The sequence below is a fragment of the Pinus tabuliformis genome, chromosome 2_2, assembly GCF_031772625.1.
Source record: "Pinus tabuliformis cultivar Carrire ecotype Pingquan chromosome 2_2, CPIR1, whole genome shotgun sequence".
NCBI lineage: Eukaryota > Viridiplantae > Streptophyta > Pinopsida > Pinales > Pinaceae > Pinus > Pinus tabuliformis.
The window spans coordinates 574,523,543-574,545,690 of record NC_142300.1 but is presented as its reverse complement, the minus strand read 5'-3'; positions in this window follow the sequence as shown (position 1 = coordinate 574,545,690).

The following is a 22,148-nucleotide window of genomic DNA, read 5'->3' as shown; positions in this document are numbered from 1 at the left end:
CATCTAGAAAGATTCAAATTAGGAGCTAAGAAGATGGACAAATTCATGGAATACAGGACACAGAGGTTACTGACAGTACCTCTAGACTTACTAAATACTACCCCTATTATTTAGTAAGTAGAGCACAGCGAGTAGACTATCGAAGAGATTTCCGGGGAATGAGAAATAGGTGGAAAGACCAATGAACCCCTTAGCACAGATGTTCATATTGACCCCATCTTGATAAAAGAATGGCAGAAATTTTATTAGCAAATCAAAAGCTAGAGCGACCACCAAAACATTACCACATCAGCATCGCTTGCGACACAATGACCCACCGTTCCTGATAGTGCAATTGAAGTAACACCCAATAAGGACATAGCTCAGAAAGAGATTGAAATAATCCCTGAAAACCCTTCAGGAGAAATTATATTGAATATTAAGGAAATACCACCCTTGGATGTATTTTACAATCCAAAAAAGTCAAGAGACAAAGAAAAAAGAGGAAAATAGACCAGACATCCTCCACAACTCCTCAATCCGAATTTATGAATGTTTTATGGAAGGATTCAGAGGTCAATCCTTCTGAGGATTTGACTAAGTTATCTCAATTTGCAGGGGCATACACAGCCACCACAATTGATAAGGAAACTAAGGTTAACCAATTGTTCAAGGAAAAGGACCAAAGGATTAATCAGCTTGAGGAACAGGCAGCAGTACAACAACAGAAAATAAATCAGCTTGAAGAACAGTTGGTAGAATAAAAACAAAAGAAAGAATAGCTTGAGGAACAATTAAACCTGTAGAAACAGAAGATCGACCATCATGCCATCCAAAAACAATAGCAGTTGTCTCAAAAGCTCAAACAGCTTCAATTAACACATCAACAAGAAATTAAGACTAAAGAGGAGCAAATCACATAGCTAAAACTCTGTATAGAACAATTCAGAGATTATCCCAAGGTTGAGGAATTTAAGAAGGAGGCCCTAGAAGCAAATAAAGCCTTATCTCAATAGCGCAATCTACTTTGCCATAAAATATCTCTTATCGACCCATTATTCATCATAACTACATCACTGATCGATCAAGCAGTTAATACCAATTTAGAATTTGAGGATGCAGATGATAACGTCACAAATTACCTCTCCTGGCAAAGAAAAGTAGAATGAAGAGCTGCTAACCTACCAACAATTCAAGAGTCGCATAAAGAAATATTATTCTCAAAGTGGGAAACACAGTTGATAAAGGCAGAAAGGGCTACCTCCAGGGATAGGTCTATAACGAATAATGTGATTGAGCTGGTAAATGATAATTTATATGGAGCCAATTTAATTTCTTATTGTTCCACAGGAAAGCTTCCAAAAGCGAAAGTGTTATAAAATCAATGGAAGCAGGATTTGGTCACCAAAGATGAATAACTCAATAGAATACAAAGCCTTAACTGGGATGCATACTGGTCCTTTTTGGTCAAGCCACACAGCCAACAGATGACCATTAAATGCCTCGCCGATGTTGTTGATTGCATGATCCCTAAGATTTCATATGCCACTTACATGGGACAACTACACCCCAAGATGAGTCACCTTCCAGAAATTCAAAACATGCTTTCAATTTGTCAGTTGCAAATTCAGGAGAAGAGATAGATACAATGAATCTTTTCAGATGCAATTGCATTACTATTTTTGGAATTCAAATCCCAGATTTTAATGTTGGCAGTTCCAACAACTCTCAGCGATTTTTGTAGACATTTTGTTTTAATTCTATTATATAAACCCTTTCATGTTATTGGAGAAGGGGTCCTTGATTTGTACAAAAACTAGACTTGAGAAGTTGCACTTCTGCACTTCTTAATTTATTTTTTTATAAGAAATGGATCAAGGTTTCAGATTCTTGTGAAAGAACTTTTTCAAGACCTGCATTTTTGTATCTCCTGGAAGTTTCTGGAATAAAAAGGTGGAATCAGAATGTTACTTACATATCAAGACTCAAATGCATGTGGTATTTCTATCATTGTTCTTTTTGTCTTGTTCTTTATGTAATTAGAATTTCATTTAATTTTCTATTGTTGATGTATTAACATGCTTCAAGAAATTCTATATTGAGTTACTTTTGAATGATTTAGAATTGTTATATTAGAAATACATGTCAGCAATAAATACCAGTATGTCATGTGATATGTTCTTTATAATTATTTTTTTTAAGTTCTTAAACAAAGTAATCATTATTTAAATGCATCTTCCTATGGATAAGTAAACCATCTATATGATTATTTGTCTGCTAGGAATTATCAGAAATCGCATTGTTATAAGATTACCCAGGTTATATAGATATATGTGTATATTTTCAGAGTTATAGATTAAATCACCTATCATCTTTGTTATTCATTTAAAACACTCATTCATCAAACCATACATTATTGGGAAATTGGTCCCATAACATCTTGTTAGAGCCACCACTCCAAATGGAAAAGGAGTTGTACTAAGGTCCAGACCGAGTGGTTATCCCCAATGTTGGTGCTACGATTTTAAAGGCATCAACAGGTACCTAAGGGGTCATTAGTGAGTTGTCATGGGCCTTTTCATGAGTGAATTTTGGCACTAATGTCAACCAGACTAGCAAGAATGTGTGTTGTAGTGCATGGTTCAGAAGGATTCTGATGTTAGCTGCAGGTTTTATATAAAAGATCATCATGGTGGTGTATTTTTAGCTACCCAGATAGCAAGTCAACATAGAGGTTTGCAGCCATTTTCCAAGAAAAAGAAGTATTAAAGTCTACATTATACCCTCTCCATTGGAAAATGCTCTAAACAAGATTTCCAACAGTATATGGAAGTCTAAAAATGGAATTATGGATCAAAAGATATGGCCTGTAGAAGTTTGAAGGATTCAAATCTTTGAAAGAAAGGAAAAAGAACATATCGTAGGTCTAGAGCGATATCGGCAATCAGCGATCAAAGGTTCATGGCATGTCGACAATCACATATTGGAGGAAAGGTAGAAGGGAAAATTGGTGATCGGTGATTGGAGGTCTAGCATACATCGCAACTATCGCAAATCAATGATCACAACATTAGAGGACCATCATAATCAGTGAATTGAAAGTCAAAGCTACATGGCATATGGCATATCAACATTTGGCGATCAACAAATTGCAAACAAGGTGAATTTGCATATCAAAGAAAAGTGTGATATGAATGTTGCGATAAAGTATTAAACTGCCAAAAAAAAGGGCCAATAGTGTTAAACCATCTAGAAGCACAGAAATAGGTTAACAAAGAAATTAGTTGCAAAGCCTAGGTAGGATGGGCCCTCTTCTCTCTCCTCCAGTGGACACATGGTGCAATGTGATTGGTTCTAATAAGGGACACATGGAAGAATATGATTGGTTCTGATAAGGCCACGTGGCATCCGATGTTAGCATGACAAGGTGGTACAACAGACACGTGGCAGGCAGTTTCAAAGTTTTGAGGGGTCTTAAGGGGGGAACAGGGTGACATGTGTCACCACTCATAGTGTGCCACATGGTAGTGATGATGTCATGATTGAAGTTCGCAAGTCAGAGGTTGAGGGATATTGATGTTTTGTAACATATGCCACTTGGAAAAGTTGTGATAGAGGGGCTCCGACAAAGGGGCTAATGCGCAGTCTTCAAAGTCTAAAGAGCTCAAGTGCTAAAGCAGTTTACAAAGGAAAAGCATCCCCAAAAGGAGCCTAAATAACTCAGCACCCTAAATATAAGTATTGGGTCATGGCCCTTGGTCCTATGCGAAGAAATGTAAGAAGGGGCTTAACACAAAAAGGGCCAAGGGAATATCAAAATTCATTGTCATTTTAATGTTTATTAAGTAAAAGTTCTGATGAGGAAAAAGATTTGAAGTAGCATCAGGACAACATTATAGGGCTTAGAGGGTCCCATATTGAAATAAGTGGAAATGTTAGAGCATGAATGGGTTGGTAGCTATGAGAAAAACGTAAAGGACTACGAAGTATCAGGGCATTGGTGATGTGAGATTTCTCCGATAAACCATGCGGAAGTGTCAACATACATATGGGTCGACAGTTTTTTAAATGCAGAAAAGAGAGGAATAATGGTTTGAAATGCATAGTCAACAAGTCTTTGCGAAAATAACTAAAGCTGCTCTAGTTTTAAAGGCAGAGGATTGGAAATATTGAACCAATTTCTAGATTTAGAGGCTAAATATTTTCGAGCAAAATTGAGAAGAGCAAAGAAGAAGTTTTGATGAATTATTGCAGAGGGACGTGTTATGATAGTAAAAATGATAAAACTTCAGTTAGGGACCTATTCTACTTCCAAAGGAAACAGTTAACCAGACACGTCTTTTGCCTGAATGTAAGCATATTTTCCTAAATTTGTTGTAGGACATACTGAATATATTTTAAATTTTATTTTTTCATATGAACTTGAGAGATACTAAAAATACCTTTGTTTTTTTAATTATGTAATGACTATTATTTTGTAAAATTGTTATGTAAAGCACTATATAAATAGTTTCTGAAGATGTAAACAAGGTTGGAACTTGTATGAAGAAAAGGGCTTTGCATTGATGTAAGCCATGGATTGGACTCAAAGTGATCAATTTGCAGAAATATAGAGAGTTTTGTTCTAGGATTCCCATGTCAGACAATTGGTGATGTGCTTCTTATGTTAAATTATTTATTTTCTCAGTTTCCATATTTTTTTCCCTCTTTATTGTTGCAATAATATTAAGGGCCAAATTTTCTTAAGTGTATTATGCTCTGGCTTGTTAGAAATATCCATGTTTTCTTCCTAATGTTAAATATATAATTCATCCCAGTATGTTATATATTTAATTGAACTCAAATCATATTCATCCTATTCACCCCATAGACACACTATAAGATCCAAAATTTTGCATATCTAGCCTTGTTACAGGTACTCTGTCATTTTGTGATTGATTAACCAAAGATTCATGACTCCATTCCCAATGGAATTTTCCAACATCTTTCAACCAAACTTTTGAAAAACCCATCTTGAACTCGAATAGCTCACCTAAAATCTGAAACAAAAATATAAATCATATATAGATATCCCTCTCTGAATATGGAAGGGTTAGATCTGAGCTTTAAAAGTGGTTTTGTGGTTACCTTTGTAGCTTTCCTCCTCGACATAGGAAAATTACATAGTGATAATAGAGTAAATGGTTGTGGGTTGACCCAGTGCAATGAAGCATATGCATGTGTTTTTTCATACTAAAATGGCCTTGATAATGTTAACATCAGTACTGAGTATTGATTAGTGGATGGCACTGGCATCACATTTTAAAAGTTGAAATATAGATATATCTCTTCCATTGTGAAGTCTGATTTACTTGATTATTTTATTATTATGGTGTGCTAAGGGTGATCCCATAGTGATGAACTCTTTATTTTTTATCGTGCATTAATGATAGTTCACTTGAGTCTCTGCTGTGATGGTAGAATCAATCTATGGTCATTTTAGTCAACACACTTGCTATGATTAGCTTGAACACTCCTAATGTTCGAACGAAAGACAAGTACTATAACCAGATAGAGTTTCAAGGATTTGATTTGATTATTTGAACATAATCTTGTGATGAAGTCTGAAGAGGGATGGCAGTGATTCTTGAAGCCCTGATATTATGATAAGCTGTCAGAGAAGTTGCATCAAATTTAACTAATGTATGACTTACAAAGACCCATTTTTTGTAATACAGAGTAAGGAAATTTGAAGCTTATTGATGTTACAAGAATTGATGCAAAATATGATTGCTATTAAGCTATTGATAACATAGTGTGTGTGTGTGTTGTTGAATGGTAAAGAATTTGTTGAATGTTTTTTTTTTCGAAATTCATGCTAAATGGAGTGGATCCAATTTGAAAATGGATGAAATGGAGGTCCACATTAATTTTGGGGGTCTGTGCCTCCATCTAGTTGGTTCCAACAAACTTATCTAAGGGAATGGGTACTATTTTCTAGTGCATGCAAGTGAAACAGTGTAAGGGAGTGGGCGATTCCTGCTGGTGGGTGGTAGTGAAACAGTGTAAGGGAGTAGGTGCTTCTTGCTACTGGGTTCCAGTGAATTAGTGCAAGGGAGTGGGTGCTTCCTACTAGTGGGTGATAGCAAAATAGTGAAAGGGAGTGGGTGCTAGCAAAATAGTGCAAGGGAGTTAGTGCTTTCTGCTCATTGGTATTAGTGAATATATGTAAAGAAATATTTAAGAAGAGAAGAAGAAGAATAGTCATTTTCTCCCTTTATGAGTTTCCACCAAAAACCTTTGTCATATTTGCTTGATGTTTATATGTGATTGTCTTCTTCTTTTTATTTTACTCATATGATTGATTTTTAAACAAATTAAAAGTATTTTTCCATTGTATCATTTTGTCCTTTCATATCAAGATACTTCGTTTTGTTCATGATTGGTTGAATCACTTGGTGGTCTTGATTGTTATTATTTTTTCCTTCTCCGAGCCTTGTGACTACATGAAGGTTTTTGGAATTTTAAGTCTCATGCTTGGGTACTATTTGTAATAAATTAACATACTTTTTATTTAATATTTTCTCAATAATTTTAGGGAAATATTCTGAAGAATGATCACCCAGACCACACATATTGCAGAAGCGCAAATTAGTTTTATCTTTCAAGCCAAATTCTGTAGCAATGTTCCCTTCATGCCAATAGGTATAGTAGTAAAATATTCCTCAGCCACGTCCTCTACCATTATATCCTCCTCCTCATCTACCATAGCCTCCATGGCCTCATCCTCTTCCACCGAAGGATGGTGATTCACTGAATTGGTTGGTAGCCTGAGTATGATAGTTAACATGGTAATTAGGTTTACTCTTTCCATTAAGTGGGCATTCCTGGGTGGAATACACATTGTCTTCATAGATAATGCACCACTTAGGCTTGGATTTTTGTAGATTATATTGGCAGTCTTTAGTTGAGTGGTTAGAAGTGACTTGGAAGATATCAAAATACACATCGGACTATATCCTTCGAACATCTTGGTCAAAATAATCTACAAATTTACAAGTATCTTTCGTATTTCCTTCCATGTGGAAATTAGTACACCAAAGATTACTCTTTTCGAGTGCCAATTACATTATAGATTTTTGTACATGGCCTAGTTTGTCTTAAAGTTTGATATCATTCGATGAGATAGCTAATTGGCCTTTGTCATCTTGCTCAATTCATTGTGCTAGTTTCAGTGCCTCTTCATACTTTCTAACTTCATGCATTTGAAGCGCACATCATATTTTTTGTAATAGACTAGCCACATACCATTGAACTAAAATATGTTCATCGATGGTATAAGGAATCTAGCTCAACAAATATTTGAATCGTTTATCATACTCACATATGGATTCATTTGGTCTTTGCTTGATTTCCTTTAATTGCTGGGTTGCGATATGCTTGAAATCTTGTGCTTTAAAAAGTGTAAAAAAACTAGTTTTAATTTCACTTTTTGACTAGGTTATTTCTCCATGAGGTTCATAAACCATGTTAATGCTTGTTTTCTTAAGGCTACAATGAACTGCACAATTTTCTTGTCTTCATCACTTATATCATTCGCGGACCATAATTTTCTGCAGACGAACTAATGCTTTTTTGGGTCTTCATCACCTTCGTAGATGGGTATGTGGTTCAGACCCATTTTTGTTGAAGGAGGTTGTGGCGGTGGAGATATTAGACTTTTACTTAAATTATTGTTATTATTAGACTCATTATCGAATAATATATTCTTATTTTCTTCTTTGTCGATGATAACTTGTGATAATGACTTGTAAGTCTAGCACGCCTTATCTATATAGTATGTGAACTGAATTTCTCAAGATCGTGACTCTTCATCAACTGCTTTTGTAATTTGGGTTTCTTCAATGGATAAAAGTCTCGGAAGGGGGGATACGACCATGAGATTGCTCAGTTGGAGAAGTATTTGTTCTCCTTTATTATTGTTATTTGATTGATCTTGGTCATAGTTTTATGTGCCTTGAAAGTTTCTTTATTCTTGTTCATTATACCAGACTACAGGTATTCTGAATAATTTCACAACTGAAGAAATTCTCGAATCTTTGGACTTGTTATTGCTATAGTCAGAGTTGTTCTTATTGTTGTACCAAAGTCGTTGAATTCCATGGCATCTACTTTCTCTCTAGGGTTTATTAGTACACCTTCATTCTCTATCAGTGCGAGCAGTGTTATGTCTCTCAACTCTTATGAGGAGTCTCGTCCATCTTCGCTCTCACTCTCCTAATTTTGTATTCTTTTCCTATAGTATTCTTGTTCTCTAATTTTCTCTTATCGTTATTGTCTATTTTCCCTTGCTACTTTTTGTATATCAGTCAATTGTTTATATTGTCAATCACTATTTATTTAGTTATCTTCTTATTGTTATTTCCTGGTAGTTGACTTTCTCCCTTCCATCCTTGTCAGTTATATGTACTTCTCCAACTTTATTTCTTTCTTTTCATTTTTCTTCTTTATTTCTCATGATCCGTTTACCCCCCATGCCAACCCGACTTAGTCTCGGTTTGAGGAGAGGTATCCTTCGACCATGATTATTTGCTTAAGAAATAATCTCATGCTTCCTTTGTATCTTTACACCGAGTGTTAAGAAATTTTCACCACTTGGTTTGATATTTCTTCCAGTCGATATTAGTTGGTATCCCTAATGGTGGTCGGTACTCAAAAAAATGTCCTACACCTTTCTCAAGAAGGAACTTGCGTAAAAGGGTAGGGATTTTGTAAAATAAACCATCATGAAATTCATCTTAGAATATGGTCTTGATATGTTTGATTGAGGCCTGATCTTCTATTGCTTGCTCTTCGCAATAGTCTTCAAGAATCGAGTCAAGCCACTCATGTAAATTCGTTTGACAGTTTGAGAGATAGTCAAGTGTCAGTTTTATTCTGAGTTATTTTCATAAGCAACATGGTTGAGGTACTTCTTGATTTGATTGGTGCACCTTCTATAAAGCATTCATGGGATTCCATAAAGAAATTAGCTCTAGCTTCTACAATTGTTAGATTATTTTTGCATGCATAGTTCTTTAAATAATTATTGATATTTGCCTCCCACCATAATTGTATCTCTTCTAATGTTAATATTTATGCTTGCGTGTTATGTGACTCGAGTTATTGCTACTAGCAATGGAACTAATGTTGTAATCTAGTGAAAAGCATGCATAGTTACCAGTAGACAGACATAAATTAAATGCATGATAAGCATAGATAAATATGTAAAGAGACACAGTAATGTAGAACCAACAAAAGGGAACAGATATATATTTATTATATTTCGAAACCAAAACTAGAATTGTTACATCGTAGAGAGACAGATATATATATATATATATATATATATATATATATATATATATATGTCAGGACATTTATGCTAGTCTATTTGTCTGAACAAAACATGTTACTTATTCTATCATTAGTTAGCCTTCATTACATTGTGTACTTGTCGACCTAACTTCAGCTAGTTGGTCAAGCCGACTAGCTCCTCCAACAGAAGGTGTGAGAGAAGATGAAATACCAAATGTATTGAAATCACAGAATGATGAGCCATGCGAAGGACATTTTTTTGACAAGAGAAATGAATACAAAGTTATTTTTTTGGATATTATTGGCCTACCCTTTTAAGGATGCCAAACAATATGTCAAAATATGTGATAGTTTTCAGAGAATGGGAAGACCAGTTCAAGAATATGAGATGCCTCTACAACCTCAAGTACTTGTAGAGCCATTTGAAATATGGGCTCTAGATTTTACAAGCCCAATTAATCTAGCATCCAAGCAAAAAAGGTATATTATTTTTTGTATTGATTATGTAACAAAATGGGTAGAAGCTATACCTTTAATTTTTGTTACTGAAAAGGTTGTTGTAACGTTTCTTTTTGAGGATATGTTCACTTGTTTTGGGCCCTAAGAGAAATCGTTACAAATTAGGGTGCATAGTTTACATCCAAGCTTTTCCAAAATATAGTAGAGAAATATAAAATCAAACATTGAAATTATATTCCATATCACACACAAGCCAATGGGAAAGTGGAGTCAAAAAACAAAGTTCTTGAAGCAATTCTAACCAAGATAGTTCACCCCCATTGAAAACATTGGGGTTGTAGGCTTCTAGAAGAACTTTGGGCATACTGAACCACATGGAAGAATGAACTAGACATACACCATAAGGACTCTTTTATGAAAAGCAAGTTTTTCTTTCCATAGAGTTCCAAGTGGAAAACTTTAGAATAGTAGCAATATTGGGGTTGAAACTCTAGAAAGCATAAAAGAAAATGTTAGCATAGTTAAATGAACTGGATGAAATAAGACAAGGTGCAATTCAAAGAACTAATATTATCCATGAGAAAAGAACAAGGTGGCATGAGAAGTTCATCAAGATGAATAATTTTAAACCATGTGACTGGGCTCTCTTATTTAATTCAAAATTTAAAAGGTTTTCAAGGAAAGTTTCAAACACACTAGTTAGGTCCATATGAAATAGTAGTAGTATATGAGAATGGATCAGTAAAAATCAAAACTATTGATGAATAAGGTGTTACTTTCCTTGTTAATGGGCATAGATTAAAACTATATCATAAACCCTTCACAAAGGAAGAATTTGTTCAAAATCATAAATGGAGTTGGTGAAAAAGGGAGATCATTCTCCTTTCCACCAAACTATATTTATTTTTTCTTCATATATATATATATATATATCTATAGAGAGAGAGAGAGAGTCATGAAAACTGGGGAACTAGCACAAGTATACAAGAATCCTAATTGAAAACCAATTTTTGGCAGTTAGGATTCTTCTCTTTAATTTTCTTAAAGGTTTGAAGTTTTGATATCTACATTTCCAGCAAATAGAAATGTATTTCTCTCTAGAAGATCAAAATAATTAGCAAAAACAACATTGAATGATTAATATTTCAAATATGTGAAACATCCTTTAGTTTGAAATAAAAGAAAAATTCTTCACCATAAAATGTATTAGTTAGCCAAAGTTTCTATAGCCAAAGATATTTTCAGTAGGCATTTAGCTTCTCATAGAATCAAGCAGCAAGTCCAAATTTCAACTCTAGCAACAACAAAATCTTGAAAGGACTTGTTTCAAAGAACATCCAACTTGCTAAAGGTAACAAAGGTCGACATTTTTTTTGTTTTTATTAAGTCCATATTTTCATAACCTAAGCTTAAAAGAGGCATGATTCCAAAAATCCTCTTCATCAATGAATGTTTTCAGTCACCTCATGATTTTTTAATCTCCCGTATATGATTATCATTAATCACAATATAAAAACTCAATGCCAAAATCAATTATGAAATCACCTTATTGATTTCATCAATCATTCATATAATTATCATAAGGGATTGGAGGAATTCTCCATTATTACTCCACTGCCCATCCATTATTCCCCACCTTCTCCATATTGTATATCCAATCCATTATCCTATTATCATTTTTGTCATCATTCCTACTAATTGTTCCACCACATTTAAATACTAGTGACAGAGAGCAACGTTCTGAAACCCAGAGTTCTTAAGTGCAAAGATAGGCATTAGCATCAGAACTAAACCAATTCATAGAAATTTATTAGGAGCTTATCCTAAATGCAGGAAATGACTACAAAAAGTAGGTTGGTTAAAGTTTTTGAAAAAAAATCATGGACATGATGTAGAGTTAACTAGAGCATTTGCCAAGGCATTTGATGGAGTTGAAGTTGATTTTGATGACATTAGATTGAAGAATACATAGTCATTCTTAGCATAGGAAATAGAGTTACCCATAACTAGTGAAAACCACTTTAAATGCCGAAGATTTAAAGAGGATTTGTGGAAGATACTTCTCATAAATCGCAAAATGGAAACAAAAAATTGGAAAAAAGGTATTCATGTGGCTGCATTCAAGAAAAATTGGTTGAATTTTCTCTTAATCCTTCAAAACTTCACCATATGTGAGGTAGGTATGGAATGGTCTTGTTTTACCACATTTGTCTTCTAATGCACTTCCAAAAAGGAAGAGAGATTAATTTAGCTTATTATTTGATCAACAATCTTAAAAAGATGGCAATTAACATTCAAAGGAATTCAAGGAACATTATTAGAAGTCTATATCTTTTTGGTCTTGTTGAAATCCTGTTTGAGGAAGAATTATGTCTACAAGGTGATAACTTGGAATATTTCCTTCTAAGGAATCATTTTAAAGAGGAACCTAAAGAAACAAGCAATCAAGTTTCCAAAAAGGATATGCGAGTGAGCTAGGGCTTCTACTGCAAAACCTCTAAACCCTAATCCTATAGAAAATGAAAAGGATATGGAAATTCTATATCAAGGAAGTGGAAATTGAACCTATGGAGTTTGAAGAGTTTGTAGAAAGATCAATTCTGGAACTAGTGAATTTTCCTAACGTTGTTGAAGCCCCAATTTTTTATTATGTGAAGCTAATAAAATCTTCAAACCCTGAGTCAGGAAAAAAGAAAACTTTGAGTTACAAATAGTAAAACATTCGAACCAAACCCTGAGTCAGGAAAAAGTGTAAAGTTGAATATGAAGAAACAAGAAGCAACAAAGAAGGGTCATAAAACCCTTGCAGCACAAAAAAGCAAGATATATCTGTCAAGAAGATTTCAAAGAAAAAGGGCATTAAGAAAAACATTTTTGAAAAAGAAATTTGATCGCAATGGGAAAATATCGAAGAATAAACCCCAACATAATAATAATAATAGAGGTCTTAAAAGTATCACTTGTTGCCATATTAACTACAAAAGAAAGGAAGGGAATCCCAGAAATTGACAAGGTTCAACAAGAATTCTATGACTATATTGACTATTTAGAAAAATAGGTTCAACATTAAAAGGTATAACAATCTTATCTCATTTTCCTGATTATTCCCCTAATTATGGTACATCAGTATCTCTATTTCATGGTTCAATGCCATCTCCTAAATATGAACCACCTTTTAATGTTTTAGAAGAGAAATACATCATAAAAGAAATGAAATAAGAAATAACAGAGCTTGAGGTGATGGAAAGACATATTAAAAATGAAATTGAAACCCTTGAAGAACATAATCGAATATGCTTAAGAGGTTGTATTATTGGTACAGTAAGAACTCAAAACTGAAAAGGGCCAATAGGGTACTATTAGAAATACTGAGAGGGGGGTGAATCAATATATCTTATCAATTAATAAATTATTAAATTTTTCAAATCATTAACAATATGTAAAATGTCACACCATCAAAAGAACAATGAACAATATATTTCTAGGTGGGAACCTTTCCAGGAGAAAAACCACCTAAAAGGTAAGCTTCAATTCCCTCGTACTCTATAAAATCATTCAATTTCTTAGGAAGCTCCAACTCCTAAAAGGATGCTCTTACACCCTAGTTTTACCAACTCCAACTTCAAGGACTCTCTAATGCCCTATTTTTATCAGCTACAACTGATAGGATATTGCAACACCCTGGAAGCTTCAATTTCCCTAGCACCACCCTACCACCCTGAAGTATTTTAAGGAAAAAACCTGAAGGAGACTTCACTCTCCTACCTTGCATCACCCAACCACCTTGAATATGATAATAAAATAGACAAACAACTGTGGACTCTCGTACCATGGATAATGACCCACTTACAAAGATATTCAATAAAACCCTTACTGCTAATATGTACTTTTGATGTACAATAAAAACCATACTTATTGAGCTACTGAAAAATGATGTAATAATGAAACTGAGCAAGTATTTTATAACACACATGTTGTCATTGCTACAACACCCTCCAAAATTTTTCTATATTCAAATTTTCGAGCCTACTCTTCGACATTTGAAGTGTCACTTTTGGTCATCAAGTGTTTTTTCATGCTTTTACACATATTCCTAGTATCCATGTTCCTTTCTAAGTGCTATCACATCATCAAGTGTAACAACAATGCACTTTAGATACATAGTACACTTTTGGTCACAAAATGACACTTTTGATCGCAACTGCACATACTATGTCTATTATACTTGGAGAATGTTTGTGAACTAGAATTTTGATGCATACTTCTTAGTTTTTGGTCATTTCTAAGTTTTGCTAATGAGTTGGTATGTGTCGCACTTGATTTTTCTCCTAACTCAATGTGTTTATCAAGGTTTCATCTTTCCACAATTAGATTATTTTTTACTTTGCAAATTTTTCCTCTAGGTTAGGAGAGTGCATTGTGCACTCTTAAGGCCTACGGAAGCCCTTCCTTGTTAGTTGGGACTACCCCCTACACCAAGAGTCTTTATCTCGAATGCACAATGCACTCACGGTCATTAAGACCCGTTCCTTGTTGCTTGTTTATATGCCCTACGCCCTCCAAGTCCCAGTCTCTCAGTTGAGAACACTACACACTCTCAATGGGTAGTGACACATTTCCTTGTGCCTTGTCTTTGCACCCTTCGCCCTTCTTTTGGCCCTAGATCTCCCTTCCAAACGCACTTAGCACCCTTAGTGAAGTGGCATGCTCCTTGTCCCTTGAAGTTGCACCATGTGCCTATCAAGCCTCCTCTTTCTCCAAAAAAGCTCACAATGCATCCTTAGTAAGTAGTGAAGGCCATCCTTGTCTCTTTCCAGTGCGCCCTACGCCCAGAATCTCTCTCTCTCTCTCTATTCCCTTGGTCCAATGTTGATCTATAGTCAAAAAGTTTACATGATGCATGATAAAATAGTGGACTTTTGGGCTAATGTTTACTTTCCATGAGTAATCTATAGTTGTAGGTGTCCAATGAAGCATGGAAAATATCTATGAGGAAATATGATGAGAATGACTGCCCAAGGAAGTTGTTCTTTAAGACAAAAGGCACAAAGGTACCATGTTGTCATAGTTGAAATAACAATGGATTCTAATTATCAAAGTGACTCATGAAGACTCCAAGATATCTCAAGACCCTTTAGAGGGTAGATGGAAACTACAATGCAAGATTTGTTACGAGTATTGGAGACATAGTGGCAGTGTCGCCACTTATCAAAGAACCTAATGTACAAGTCATCATGGGTCCAAGTCATCAATGTTAATGATTTGTCATGATTTTCATCACATGATGTGGTGGAATTGATGATGTAATTTTGGGAATAATATAAATGTAAATATTTGGAAGCCCAAGAGTCATATATGGACAAAAGAGCCACATGGAGAGGTCTAAAAGTCACATAGGCATTCAAAGTCATGTAGAATTCCAAAGATCACAATATGAGTCTAATATTTATGAGGGGAATTCAAGAGACATGAGGATATGAAAGGCTATTCCTCTTGTTTTAAAAGAAGCCTCATTACTCAAAGAAAGGACTTTTAACCTTGGCTTCTCCAACCAAGCATTAGAGAGGACAATAGTTCTTTTGGAGAGCATGTAGTGGCTTAACCGTCCACTATTGTAGCTAGTGGTGATCATTGTATCAATGTATCTTGATACTTTCTCTTAATACTTGAAGTTCTTTGGGCCAACACATTTTCATGTGTATATCATGACTGTTTTGAGACTATTCTTTGGATGTTTTCGGTATATGTTCACTTTCATATGTACTAAATAAATTTAACTATTTCAATGGCTTTGGTGCTCATATTATTGAATGTGTTGTACTTTTTTAATGATTATTGCATCTATGTGAACTATTTCACTTGATTACTAATGATTCTTTCATATATTTGCTCATTTCTTTTCATTATATTAGTGCTAATACTTTTCTCTTGAAGGCTCACTCTCATTTCCTTTCGGTGAAAGAACCTCGATACATATTACAATTGAACATTTCACAAGGCATACTTACTTGCAAGTTCAAAATTACATGTGTATTGTTGTCTTGTGCCATCTACTGCAGCCAAGGAAAATCTTTAAGAACAATAGCAGTCGAGCCATATTTCTGGAAGGGCTCCTATACCAAATGGTGTGATATTTAATTGGGAATTCATATTAGGGACCCTTGTATGTTGGCAGGTTCCAACACTTTCAACAACATCCCCTCCTAATTCCCACCAAAACATAGGTTAGAAGGAGGTGGTCGTTATGTTGACCCAAGACCCAAGGTAGCATTATGGAAATGGGGTCTAAAACTTTTGATCCTTTTCAACTTCCTTAAAACTTCATATGGATAATTTCATAGATTTCATATCGTTGGGACGATTCGATATAAATTTTATCTCAGTCTAAGCTTTGTATCGAGAGATATGGACATTTGAAATTGAGTGAATCAAACAACATCATGTTATCACCCTGCCACGTTGCGCCCACATGGTTATCCCATTCAACCTCCCAACATCGCTTGGAATTGGTGTATTAGTTTCCATTGGTGGGTATGTGTTTGTGTGTGTGTGTACATGTAAATGTGAAGATCCATGCCATGAACGAGTTGGTAGCTAATAAGCCAATGCTAAATTTGCTGCCATTACATCACCCCGCACCCTTTTGAAATGTGCCCAAGGAAAATTTTAAGGATAGAAAATTATCTTGAAGTTTAAAAACATTGGTGAACCTCACTAGTCCCTAATATGCAAACTATAAAATGTTTATTGATGTATGTGTAAAATTATTCAAATTTATAATGATTTTATATATAATCTCTATATAATGTTGGTGATTTTTAAGGTAAAATAATTTTATATTGTAAAATTTGGGCAAATCATTTTTATAAAAAATGGAAATTGGTGAATCTCTTTTTTAGAAAATCCATGGAAAATTAGCCCACCTACAAATATTAGCCCCTAAAATTTTCCATGAATGTGCCTTACCTTTTAACTACCAGGGACCAACCTCTGAGCTTACGTGTCCCAGTGGGTCCATTCCTCCATACAATCAATGCCTCTGATTGGTATACAACTCACACTCATACATAATACTCCCAACAAATTTGTTCCTACCATGACACTCGAATGCTAAATCATTCTAGCTCATCCTTAGGCAGTGCACAAGACCAATTTTGGGAAAGAGCCTCTAGGATGGGAAATTTTCTGTTAGTTGTCACGCAAAATCCCCATTTACATGAGCCCTCCTCAAGCCTTCTAACGAGGTGATATTGTTGTCTTGCATTAGTGACTTGTTCTCCCATCGGCCAATAAGCAAGCTCCAACTCATTCTAATTCTTCCATATCATTATTCCCACCACTTCATATAGGTCCCTATCCCGATCCCACATAGCCATTAGTATAAGAATCCCATGTATTCTACATTCTTGTGAATGTTGTCCTTCTTGAGATTGGCACAATAAAACAAAGCCTGATTGCAAACTTTTTAAGTGCATAAAAGGAACTTGACAAATATTTCACTCACACTTAAGCCCATTGGGCCAATTTTAAACTAATAATAGTTCAAAGATCTACAAGCCTCTTGGGATACATTTAAATGTATAACAAGCTCATGAAAGAAAACAAGAAAACATACAGTGTCGAAAAAATCCTATAGGAAATCATAATTCCACAAGTAAAGAGGAAGTCCCATTCTAGACTTGATTCACAAGCATAAACCACACCTTCGAGCATTAAATTATCATCATTATAGGCTTGCAGCCAACATAGTATTTATGTAACTAATGTATGAAAGAACTAGTACTCCTCACCATTAGTGTGATATTATCCTTATATAAATAACATAGATAATATTTTAATCACAAGAACAAAAATAATATTATACTTATCTTATAAAGGTTTGGCAATTGAGAGTGGGACTCTAACTCTCTACCAACTATAGACAAGGTACAACTATTGTTACATGTAGTTTTCATCATTGAGCTGGATTCCAAAGCTTTAGGTGGAGTGATTTTGAGGCTTGTACCCAACAAAACAGTTGAAATAGAATGCCACAAGCTACACTACCTTCATCCACTAGTTACACACTTGTTAATCACATTGTTCAAGCATATTCACATCCATACCAACACCTAAAACTGCAAATAAATTTAGCTCACTTTTAGGAGAAGAGAATCCACTATGAGGAAGGTTCTTTAGTGGTTAAATTGTTGATGGGTAAAGAATTCACTCTCTTATTGGTTCATCGATGAGTCAAGCACAAAATATTTAGCTCAAAGGAAAATCCTGGTGGTTCTTTCAGTCCTCACAAGCACCAAAGTGAATCTATCCAATCCAACAAGTTCATAAAGCCACTAGCTTCCAATGGTTTCTTTATCCTTACAAGCAAGCCACACTCTCCTAAATAATTCACATATAAATCCTCACTTAAAGGGTTCCTCAGCTAGTGCACTTTTTCCAAAATTTAATTTGGTGTTAAAGCTCACTTGATCTCCCTCTTAGGTCTGTGTACTTACACAAAAATTTTAAATGTTGTGTTCTCTACCAATGCCTCCTTCCCATTCATGAGAGATAAAAAAGCATGTATGAATCCCTGAATTAATGTACTCATCCCTCTCAAAACAAACTAATTGTTCCTCACTTCCCACGATTTGGACAGCGGTCCACTTCCTAACAGTGCAGTCCATGCCTATCTTTAATTTTGTCCTTTTCTTGCTTATAGTGGGAGTTGAAGGACACCTGGACTTGTCCCTATCCCTTCAATTAAATTTAATGCATAGTTATCACACTTAATTATTTTCAGCCAACTAAGATTGATATTAAAAAAAAAAACCATTTCCTCAAGCAACCTCCTTCCTCAAGCAATGGAATATGTGTCCCTCTCCCAATCATTAAAATAATTTCAATTATTTAGAAGAGAGAAATATTAAACATGCGATGTCACAGTCCCCTCCACCTCTAGGGGAACACTGTCCTTGGTTTTCAATAACCATATATGATAAACATGTTGTTAGACCAAGCTTTGTTAATTATGGATTTTTATATACATAATTCGTTTCAGATTTTCCAACACATCTTATATGCATAGTGACTTACTAGCCACTCAGTAATCATTAATTTATAAGTTCAACCATCTTCCAATGGCCCTTTCAAGTCTTTTGATGCTCTGGAGATGCTCAATCCAACTTGGATTGCTCTCTTTATTGCTTGCTTTACACACACTAGATCAGTTTCCAAACCCAACAAGCATTCAGTGACCTTCTCTTCTCTTTGACCTCATACACACACTAAATAGATTTTCAAACCTTGCAAGCACCCAATATCTTCACTTATCTTCTCTTCTCTTCGATTTCAAATTTACTAAGTGGTTCGTCGGCCCCAAGGTGAGCACTTAGTAATAAATAAATATAAATAAACCCAATTGTTACCCCATGAATTTGGGTGCTACCAAACCAGGTAACCTTATGTCAAGAGGAATATAGGTGTATTCTACAACTTTGTAGACTCAGGCAACCCCCATTATAGTGATCTACCTATACTAAATCAACACAGGCCTAGAAACTTCTATACCTATTTGTCCCAACACATTACACAACACAAGGGCCCAAACAGTCCCGTACCAACCTATCACAAAACATTATATGACACACACATATACACATAGTACAACACAACAATGGCACACAATACAATGTAACAAACACATAATACACATGGAATAGGACTACATGTACACAACCATGTTGAAAAACCGGAGATCATTTTGTCTCTATCCACAGACATCAGGAAACAATACTAGAAGTGTCCTTCCCATGCTTCACCAAGTACATCCACAATCTATATCCATGATTTGTGATTTCTTTAACTGTCCAAGCTTGTCCCAGTATGTCGCAGATCCCACCGCTCCCATCTTATTGATATATCCTTCAATATTCCTTGTTCATAATATAAACATGGGCATAATATAAGAATCATCTTCATATGATGTTAAAATCATAGATCATCTGGGGCTACTTTTTCCCATTTGACTCCATACACAACCAGGGATTTCCATGCCATCCACATTTAGAGAAGATGAATATAAACCATCATTCTTCTACAAGAATGACTCTTGAAAAAACTTGTCTATCACAATGGCATTTACATATGTATATAACTATTGGTATGATCATGAACATATCACACGCACACACACACACACATATATATATATGTTGAAAATAATACTGAGAAGGGGGGGTGAATCAGTATTATCAAATTCTTTTTCAATTTATACAAAGATTTGCAGATCTGACTAATGAACTTGCGTATACCTTCCAAACTTATAATTTAATTTATTCTTTAGATGTTGATCATAAATTTGTGTGTCAGAACCATATACTAGTAAGTAGGAATAGAAAGGTAGAGCAGACAGTCACACAAAAGAACACAAGATATAAGGTGGAAACCCAATGTGGGTGAAAACCACCTACTGCAATATGTCTCTATCTTCTTTCAATTAGAAACTTATTTTTACAATGATTCTATATTGGTGCAGTCTTATACCAGCACGTAGGCTTCAACTTGCAGAAGGCTACAACCTTCTCTCGTTCTCCAGACTCTCCTGGAAGGGAGCTACAACCCCCTTAGCTCTTGTACTAGCTGAGGTACTAGTACGTAGGTGCTGACCTACAGAAGACTTCTCTTTTCTTCCAGGGACCACGTTTCATAAATTTTCAGACTGGATCCATGAATATCAATCAAACATCAAATAGATCTGCAATCAACCAACTTCCTTGTACAAATATTGAATCAATAACTTCTCAGAACACAGTACTAGTGACCAGACATCAATTCAGAACCTGGAATACTGCAGTAATAAACCAAAAGCAGCTAAAACATATTTCAAGAAAAGTCTGCTACTTCACCAATAGAAATCTGCATACATACGCAGTATTCACTTCCTTAACCTGCGGGTATCTGCGCCTTTGCTCTATCGAACTTGCGGCTATCCGCGCCTCTGCTGTGTCAATCCTACGGAATACGCGCCTGCACTGTGTCAAACCTGCGGGTATCCATGCCTCTGCTGTGTCGAACCTATGGGTATCTACGCCTCTACTATGTAGATCCTGCGGAATACGCACTTGCGCTGTGTCAAACCCGCGTATATCCGCGCCTTCGCTGTGTCGAACCTGTGGGTATCCGCACCTCCGCTGTATCGAACCTGTGGGTATTCGCACCTCTGCTGTGTCGAACCTGCGGGTATCAGACTTCAATTATACCTAGATTATCAGATTTATAGATCTGATCATGCTCCAAAGAGATCTCAACCCATCAGTAGATCTTAACCATATTGTAATGCTCAGGTTCCTCCTTGATTCAGGTCCAGCTATAACTCTCAACTGATCACCAGTATTTCAGATCTTGCTCTTCTCAAGATATTCAACATAACAGTCCACCCCAGCCAAATGATCTCCTTTCCTTTTTATAGTCTAGGCCTTACTCAAACCATGGTCCAAAACCATAGAAATCCAATACTAGGGACCCAATACCTGGGTTTAATACTTTAGATACAAAACCACAGACCAAAACCATAGGTTCAAAAATGTCAGACTAAATACCATGGACCAACCATAAGATTTCCCATGTGTACGCGCTTTTCTTTGCATGAAAGTGCCTGTACTCTACGTACGCACTTTTTGTTTGGTACATCTGTGTATATGTACACACCTTTTGTTCGGTGCACCTGCGTATGTCCACGGCTTTGTGAAAAGGAACCTGTGGGTATCTCATTTTCTACCATTCTGAGAGCCTGAACTGTGATCTGTTATTTGAGTGAGTTGCCATCAAGGACAACACTTATGTCATCAAGCCAAACCTGTGTCATAATGCCAACAATCTCCCCCTTTGGACTTGAGGGCAACCCAAAGTCACTCAAAGTCTTTTCTCCCCCTTTGACATCAAGGGAAAAGGGTTATGCTCCCCCTGAGTACATGCTGAAATCTTCTGCTCTGCTATGCTGTCCAAGCTCCCCCTGACATATAGGCAAGATCTGCAAGAAGATGTTCTACAAAATAAATCTGACTTTATACATCATAACTGACCTTCCTATCACCAAAGACTCATACATACAACTCCCAACCAAGTGGGGATACATGATATACATATTACATTATCCATCCCAGGCATAGTGGGCCAACCAAGATAGGCCATTACATGACCTTGACAAAAGAATATAGAGACAAAATATCTACAGCAAGACTCTGACTAACATCAGCAGCATCTGTCAATCATTATTTAGATCAGTATCCATGTTCTCCTTCTACACTTGCTCCTCCTGAAATCAAAACAACTGAAGAATTGAACCAAGATCTTCTACGATAATGCCAACAATGCATTATTAGAAGAATATATGC